This window comes from Lissotriton helveticus, chromosome 3_1 (genome assembly GCF_964261635.1).
Source record: "Lissotriton helveticus chromosome 3_1, aLisHel1.1, whole genome shotgun sequence".
Classification (NCBI taxonomy): Eukaryota; Metazoa; Chordata; class Amphibia; order Caudata; family Salamandridae; genus Lissotriton; species Lissotriton helveticus.
Genome location: NC_136061.1, coordinates 899,665,310 through 899,673,590, shown reverse-complemented (window position 1 = coordinate 899,673,590; position 8,281 = coordinate 899,665,310). Strand labels below are relative to the sequence as shown.

At 46.0% G+C, this 8,281-nt stretch overlaps 1 long non-coding RNA gene across 1 annotated transcript in view; it reads left to right on the top strand.

Annotated features, from left to right (window-relative positions):
- The first annotated feature begins 981 nt into the window (after positions 1 to 981).
- The window catches only part of LOC144824781 (uncharacterized), a 60,869-nt gene continuing 53,569 nt past the window's right edge, over positions 982 to 8,281 (top strand). Inside the window, exon 1 of the long non-coding RNA XR_013609112.1 lies at positions 982 to 1,114. This is a non-coding gene — a long non-coding RNA (uncharacterized LOC144824781). The remainder of the gene's footprint in view (positions 1,115 to 8,281) is intronic.

Here is an 8,281-nt window from a genome sequence, read left to right as displayed (position 1 = left end):
AAATTCGCAAAGGTAAATTTGCACGTTTGTGTAAGTTTACTACTTTTTGATATTCACAAAGGTAAACTTAGATCAAAAGTCTAACTTTATTAGTAGTAACTTACCTTTTGTGAATACCGAAAAGTAGTAAAGTTAGACCTTTGGTCTAAGTTTACCTTTGTGAATACCAAAAAGTAGTAAACATATACAAAAGTGTAAGTTTACCTTTGTGAATCGGGCCCTACGTCTTTGTCCCCATTTATTCCAAGTTAAGGGCTAGAATAAAACATACGACAAAGAAGAAATCCGACTAAAACCCAGTTCCGCACTCCACAAAAAACAAATCTCTACACTGAGGAAACACTATCATAATACCAAGCATGTGCTCTAAAAGAGGAAGCACGCAAATGCGAGAGCAACAGCTGTCCACCTTAAATGACAATGGATATTTTAGCTGCCAAAACGAGCATCTGATACTCCCCCAAAAATGCATCGGGGTGTCTCAAAGAAGGTGGTATTATTATCCTTCCCGAAGTATGTATTTGATCTTCCTTTAAAATAGGCCCGAGTCGTCTGCCAAACAAAGGCAACACCTGTGCCAAACTGGCGCTTGGTTAGGTTTTTTCTTTTTTTTTTACTGTGGCTACTTTGGGGCAGATTTACAAAGCCCCTTACACCACTTTTGCGTCCCTTTTCCAATGTTAAAAGTGACGCAAAAGTGGTGCAAGGGGCTTGTACATCTGCCCCTTTGTTTCTTTTACTTCTTCAATAATGAGTGGCTGTGATCCGACATGTTGGATAGGTCTGAAAATATCCCTTTGCACAAGCTTGGCTGGATTCTTGGCCTGCGGAGGTGTGATTCTTGCCAAGGTTAAAGTTAGCAGAGAAGGTTTGCAGGGGGAAGGGTGCACAGGGGCTCTTCTTTACCAATGGGAGCAGAACAGATGCTGGATATTAGAGGGTTAGGGCCTGTTTTATATGACAAATGGCATAATTTAGAGGTCTGCCTTCCCACAGTGGTTTCTATACCTTCGCTCAAGCAAAGCAAGAATTCCATTCAGCGAGTGGGGTCTGCATAGGGGAGGACACCAGCAAATAGCCTAGAAGTGAAAGAGTTATCATAGTCTGCACTAAGGTGGGTCCAGCGCAGAGACGGGCGCCTATTTTTATGCGTCTTCAGTGCAGGGGCGGCCTTAGGCATGTGCAAGCTGTGCCACCAAACCCCAGGGGCCACCACGCCAATATATATCCTTAATATAATAATCCTCTGAGGATGGATACATATTTGCTTGGCGGCCCCTGGCAGGGATTTGACGGCCTCCGGCTCTGTTCCACTTCCAAGCACCCTGACCCCCCCTCTTCACTGGCCTCCGTGCTCCGCCCCGCCCGAACCCCCTCTTCCGTTGCCCCCTACCTACGCTCCCTGCCCAGGGCCACCGTGAGCCTAGAGCCGGCCCTGTTCAGTGTGTAAATTAAACTAATTGGCGTTGCCAGCGCTTACCTGGAGCGGTTTCCCTACCTCTCCACAACAATAGTATCAGTTATAAAGTATTTCAATGCCACTTCAGTGTAAATAATGTTTTGAGATAAAGTATATATGCTTGATAATTGTGTGTATAAATTGTACAATAATATTGCTATTAGAATTTAATATAACGTTAGTGACTATAATTTTTCTCATCGCTTCTGCTCCCTTATTTGTACATTCGAATATGGTTGCACAACCGTAGCCGGGCTCCCTAAGATCTCAACAGCCCCATTGAAAGCATGTCTTAATGCAGCCACAAGACTTATAGCGGGATCCCAAAAATTCGACCATATCTCCCCTCACTTGAAAGCTCCCAACTGGCTACCCTTCAAAGCACAAATTCATTTCAAGCTGGCATGCATCACTCATAAAGCAATACACAACAAAACTCCAATCTACCTCACCCAGAAACTCACGCTTTCGGGAGGGACACGGTCCTCCAGGAGCAAAGCGGATCTACTACTGAAACCGGCTCGTTTTTGTAAGAAAAAAACTTATGACCAAGCATTCTCAGCGGCAGCACCGAGAATTTGGAACACCCCCCCCCCTACATGAGGAGAAATCCATCCATCGCAACATTCGAAAAGGAAGCAAAATTGTTTTATATGAGGAACTTTCTCCCCTAATACCTTACAGCTGAAAAATCTGTATTTCATTCTGTCATGCTGTTCGAATGTGCACGTAACCAGCTCACTGTACAACTTTGGACTTGTATATTAGTTTTTGTCTTATTGTGTTGTATAGTTCTACAGACATTATGGTAATCTATCTGTTGAACACTATATATGTTTTTATACACTCCAGAAGTGTAATTGTCGCAAATCCGTAATGTCTTGTAATATGTAAGGGTCGGTGTGTTGAAATGCTCCTGTAAAGCGCTCTGATACCCTGTGCAGGGTCATGTTCGCGCTATAGAAAACACTAAATAAATAAATAAATAAATAAACTCATATAACTAGATATTTCTCCAAATTAGGGCTTAATTTCAGACAGCACAGCTCGGAAACAGTGCCCCAGGGGTTGCCTCATTCATTCTGGTTCTGAGCTGTGCTCTCTAAAATAAAGCATTAACTAGGAAAACTATTGGGTTAAATGAATACACAGGTGCATAAAAACATGTGCTTGGTTCTGCTCTGAGCTAGTGCAGCCCATCATGATATGGCCCCAGAACTGAGTTTATTTGCACTATTTAGTGGTAATACTGAAGGATCTCACAAGGGAAAGCTTTAGCACCCGTAAAAAATTGCATGTTGTAACATGCATTCAATAGATATAAAGGATACATCTGAGATTGACAAAATAATGAGTTTTCACTTTTAGGTGTAGGTATCGCTGCAAACCGTACCGATAAAGTGGTACGTATACGTTGGCCTTTCATTCATGCAGGAACACAATGCCAGATGCTATGTGCACCAGCAATATACTTTTACATTCCTAAAGATTAGTGTAGCCACAACCTGGAATTGACCCTAGAAGGCCCGGGGTACTGCGATGATTGGTTGTACATGTATAAAGTTGATGAAGCAAGAAAACTGAAAACCTTGCCCTGATTCGTTGTTTATATATACTGATGGTGACAGAAGAGGAATGAGAGCACTGTCCTGATTGGTTGCATATGCACTAATGACAAAACTAGAAGACAAAGTACGCTGTCATGATTGGTTGTGTAGATACTGATGCTGAACATACAAAAAGTGAGGGCACTGCCCTTATTGGCTGTATGTATACTGATGAAGCCCATCATATTCACCATGGTGAGGGTAATACATGTTTCGCTCTTTACGCTTTATCGAAGCTCAATTTTTAATTGTTCCCTCCTGTCTAAAATTGAGTGTTCCGAGTCTTGCCCTTTCGAGTTGTAGCCCATACAAAGATTTTGCCATTATGGTATTCCACCTGTTCTGTTAACCACCCCTCGTCTGAAACTCTGATAACTGTTTAGTTTAGAATAGAATTGGGCCAGGGCGTTCCCCAGGGATCGTCCCTGAGCCCAACTCTATTCAATCTTTATGTCTCTCCAGTGGCCCCTATTGCTATGGGCCATGGACTGAACATAGTGTCATACGCCGATGACACGCAGCTGGTTATCTCCCTCTCACGTGCACCCGGACTTGCCATGGACAGCTTCAGGGCGTGCATGCAAGACCTTGCAACCTGGATGTCCATCAATTGCCTTAAGTCAAATGGCAATAAGACCGAGGTGCTCGTGGTGGGGAGGAGCCCATCTGTCTGGTCGTCGGCGTGGTGGCCCCCATGCCTAGGGGAGGCTCCCGTGCCACGTCAGGAAGTCAAAAACCTAGGTGTCTGGCTCGATGCTGACCTGTCTTTTGGACCCCAAATAGATCGGGTGGCGGGTGTCTGTTTCAGCGTTCTAAAAACCTTACGGAAGGTTCTTGCCCTCCTTCCCATGTCCGCCCGGAGAACGCTGGTTCATGCCCTCGTTACATCGCGCCTAGACTACGGCAACCTACTGTACCTTGGAGCGACCGCTAAGGCAATAAACCGCCTCCAAGTATTACAGAACGCGGCAGCCCGCCTTGTCTTAAAAATCCCCAAAAGATCGGATTCCAAAGCTGCCCTCCAGACCCTCCATTGGTTGCCAGTGAGAAGCAGAGTGGAATTTAAAGCCCTCTGTACTTGTCACCGCATCCTCGCCAAGAAAGCACCAATACCACTTCAGAACCTAATCTCTAAGTATGTACCATCACGCGCTCTGCGCTCTTCTCACAGAGGCCTACTAAAAGTCCCTAGGGTTAAAAGGGCTCGAATGGGAGGACGCTCTTTTCGCCACTTGGCAGCAAAGAGCTGGAATGCCCTGCCTCCCAATCTCCGCCTGGATTCTTCCGAATCCAGCTTTCGGAAGAACATACCTATTCTCAAAATAATCATGCTTTCTTCCTGCTTCTACGTCTGAGTTCCTCCTTAGTTGCAGCGCGGGGACACGCTTCTGCGTAACCAAGCGCTTTACAAGCTTCCCTATATATATAGTTTAAGTCCATAACATGTGTGTTTTTGTCTAGATTACCATCCGTAAAATCTTAAGCCAATATCAATTACATAACATAACGTAACATACCATAACATGGACAAGAGGCATTCACCTGGTTAACTTAGCACCCGTTGTGAGCTGCCTGAGGGACATTTGCAGATCTTTTACTGAAACGAAGTGGTGGACAGAGAGGTGGGCGGTGGGCATAACATTACAAATTGCGATAACAAAAGTATTACTGTATTGGCTGCTGTAAAAGTATTGAAATGATGATGATGATGATTACGCACTTGTATATCGCACGACTACTCGTAGGCATCTCGGCGCTTGTACAAATACCACCGAGGAACCCTTCCTGGCTTTTCCCTGTGAGGAGCCCACTCCTGGGCACCCCCAAGGTGAAGTCAGGCATCCTCAGCGTTGTTGGGGCCGTTGTAGAGATTAAGCAAGCTATTGCCCAGAGGTGCAGCGTGGGATTTATGATTAGAATAGGCACCGAGGCGAGAATTATCAGGTCTGAGGAAATTGAGCCCGAGACCCGCCGAGGCGGGAATTGAACCCTGGTCCCAGCCAGACTACTGCATCAGGGTCTGCCGCTCTAACCATTGAGCCACACTTATCTACCGGGGTCAGAGTGCTCACTACATCTTTTGAAATAGGTGGACACCTGAAAACTCCTACTGTAGCTGACTAAGAGCTGGTCTTGTAACAATTCTACCCAAAAATTAACTAATGTTGTCACTTTCAGATTAGTTGTTTAAGGAAGCAGTGTACCCAGTGCCTAATTTGAGCCAATAGTTGTAGGCAGGGCACCACCGCAGTCATTTATGGGGATCGCCACTTACATTTCCTCATCATATTTTAACGCAGTACAAGAGACAGAATACAAAAGGGGAAAGAAGAACAAAGAGAAAGACGGGAAAACAGTGACAAGAAAGACAGCATGGATAAAAAGAACAGGACAGGAGGTACCTTGTGGTTGATGAAAGAGGCATGAGGTGGAATTCAAACTACGCAGCCTTGGTGTAAAGCCCTCTTACATTCAGTAGCACCCACTGTGAGCTAACGCACTCAACTTGGGGCACCGACACGTATTCTTTTAGAAATAAAGCACCGAGTACCCTCCATTCAGGGCCGGCCTAAGGCATGTGCAAGCTGTGCACCTGCACAGGGCCGCCAAACCCCAGGGGCCGCCACGCCAATATATATCCTTAGATACATATTTGCGTGGCGGCCCCTGGCAGGGATTTGGCGGCCTCGGGCCCCCTACTCCCTGCTCAGGGCCTCCGTGAGCCTAGAGCCGGCCCTGCTCCATTTGTTTAGTATCAGAAAGCTGAGAAGGTCACTCTAGTCTAGAAGCCATTCAAGGCTCCAGAGAAAAAGAGACATCCTCTGGACAAAAAGAAAACTAAAGGTCACAAAAAAATTAAAAGCTTAAAACTTCGCACTGGCCGAAACCTCCCGCATCCACAGAGCCAGAGCAGGCGGAAGAACCTTCTCTCACATTGCAGCCAAGACCTGGAACGAGCTACCGGCAGACATCCGACGCGCCCCCTCCCTGAACACCTTCAGGAAGACCCTGAAGGCCTGACTCTTTGGCTAAACAGATCTGCGGACCCCTCCCCGCCCCCATCCCCCCTCAGCGCCTTGAGACCCTCACGGGTGAGTAGTGCGCTTATAATTACCTGATTGATTGAAAATATGATAAAATTAGCTTGTAGCCAAGCTCACAGTGAAGGGAATCCCTAATGAAATGAGGAAACAAAATTACCACACAAAGTAATCTGAAGGAACCCCAAAGCCACAGGTCACTGTTTACCATGAAAGAGAACTGCTGTACTTACTGGCTTCTCCCACATAGTTGAGAGCAAACCAACATGCAGGTTAGGGAGAGAATGTTTCCATGAAGATACTACTTCACAGAAGTGGCAAAGAAGCAATCAGTATCCGATTCTGAGATAACAATTCTGTTTAGAATATACACACAATGTGTAATATTCCCCATGGGCAGTTTTTAGGTCGAGCCTGGGCAGTGCATGCGCTGCTCTGCGAAATGCTGTATTGGACTATGCAATTAAGCCCCGCCCACTCTCCGCCCATATTTGTCATTGGCTTATGTGATTGCCCTTCATAAATGCTGGCTTCTGATTCGTACATAGGCTTGTTAGTCCCTCCTTAGTATCGCCTTGTCTTCATTTGTAACTTCCCATGAGGACTGGCCCTTTTACTTCGGTTGTTACACGGTTTGCTTTATAAGTTGGTGAGCACTATTTTCTTTAATGCTTTTCCCAAATTCCACCCACGACATTGCAGCACCTGCCTGCTTTTAGTTTAATAGTAATGTATTTTTATTCAAATTACAGCGCGGTCCACTTTATTGTCGCGTGCTTATTTAATGATTTAATACACGGTGCGGTCTGCTTTCAATTTAGCTTCTGCGCCTATTTAATGATTTAATATTAACCAGCACAGCCCGCTTATTTCATTATTTAATTACCAGCGGGCCGCTTTCACTTTAGCGGTCATGCTACAGAACCTTTTAAATTTTATTTTTTTCTACTTTGGGTGAAAGCGCCATACGCACTTTCACTTTAATGTTGGCTGCGCTCCTTTGTTTAGATGCTGCTCACGTTAACCTGAATATGCAAGCAGCGTCTAAAAAAAAAAAGCGTGGACACCATTATAGTGGTCTCATATTTGTGAGAGTTTGAGCTCTTGGCATTAAAAACAACAAACCTTTTAGATATTTGTTCCTTTTAAAAACACATAAATAAAAGGCATTGTCATTTTCAATGCCAATAACTTAAACACTCACAAATGTGAGACCTATTGCTTTGGAAATGCTTGTTTGTATATGGGGGAGGACAGTTTTTTAGGTCTCGGCTAGAAGCGAGCGAAGCTCGCTCTCGCCAGAGACCTTATTGTTAACGGCTCAGCTTCCCAGGAGGACAGCACTGGCCGCGCGCGCCGATTTGTTAAGGCCACGCGCACGAGAACGCGCTCGCAGCCAGGTGCTGTCCTCCTCGAAAGCTGCCTCCCTTCCCCGTGCAGGGCGGGCCGCCGCGCTGCCTGCGGCGACCCGGAAGCATTGCCGGCCAAACCGGAAGTAGGTGCTGTCCTGCACGGGTCCTCCGCCTCCTTACATTTGAAGGGCGACTTTGGGTGAGGGGGACCGCGGAGGATTTCGAAGCGGCTAGCGGCTGCCTCCTGAGACCACCGCCGGCCATACCCCAGGTACGGTGCGCGTCGCTGTCCTTCTGTCCGGCTCCCCTCTCCCCAAAAGTCCTGTAGCAGTTGATAGGGGTGGGGGTTCTTTTTCCGGGTACAGTGCCCCCGCCTGCCCAGTGCCCCAGGCACAGGTGCGTAGGCAGGTAGGCATTGTGCTGAGTATATTAGTGGCTAATGGACCATTCAAGCGCAATAGCCTGGGCCGGCAAGTAGCCGCGGTTAACAATGCATAGATGTTAAAGACAATTTATGGAGGTGGTTTGGGGTTTATTCTCCCAGAGAGAGGATGTTTACGAAAGGTGCTGGCATTTCATATCACTTTGAACCAGTGCAACTGTGTAAAACTAGGCTTTGCATTGCATTTGTTCGTGGTTGGTGGTGAAATATTTATTAGGTAAGGTCTCTCAAGTTTTTTTTCCTGACACATAGTTGCGAACTGGGGTTTTACGGTGCATTGCCAGCAACAGGATTCTCAAATAATTTTATCTGCAGCTCCGTGAGTCTCCAAAGAGGAACTTATCATTTTCTTTAAATACACTATTTGAAGGTCGCCAAAT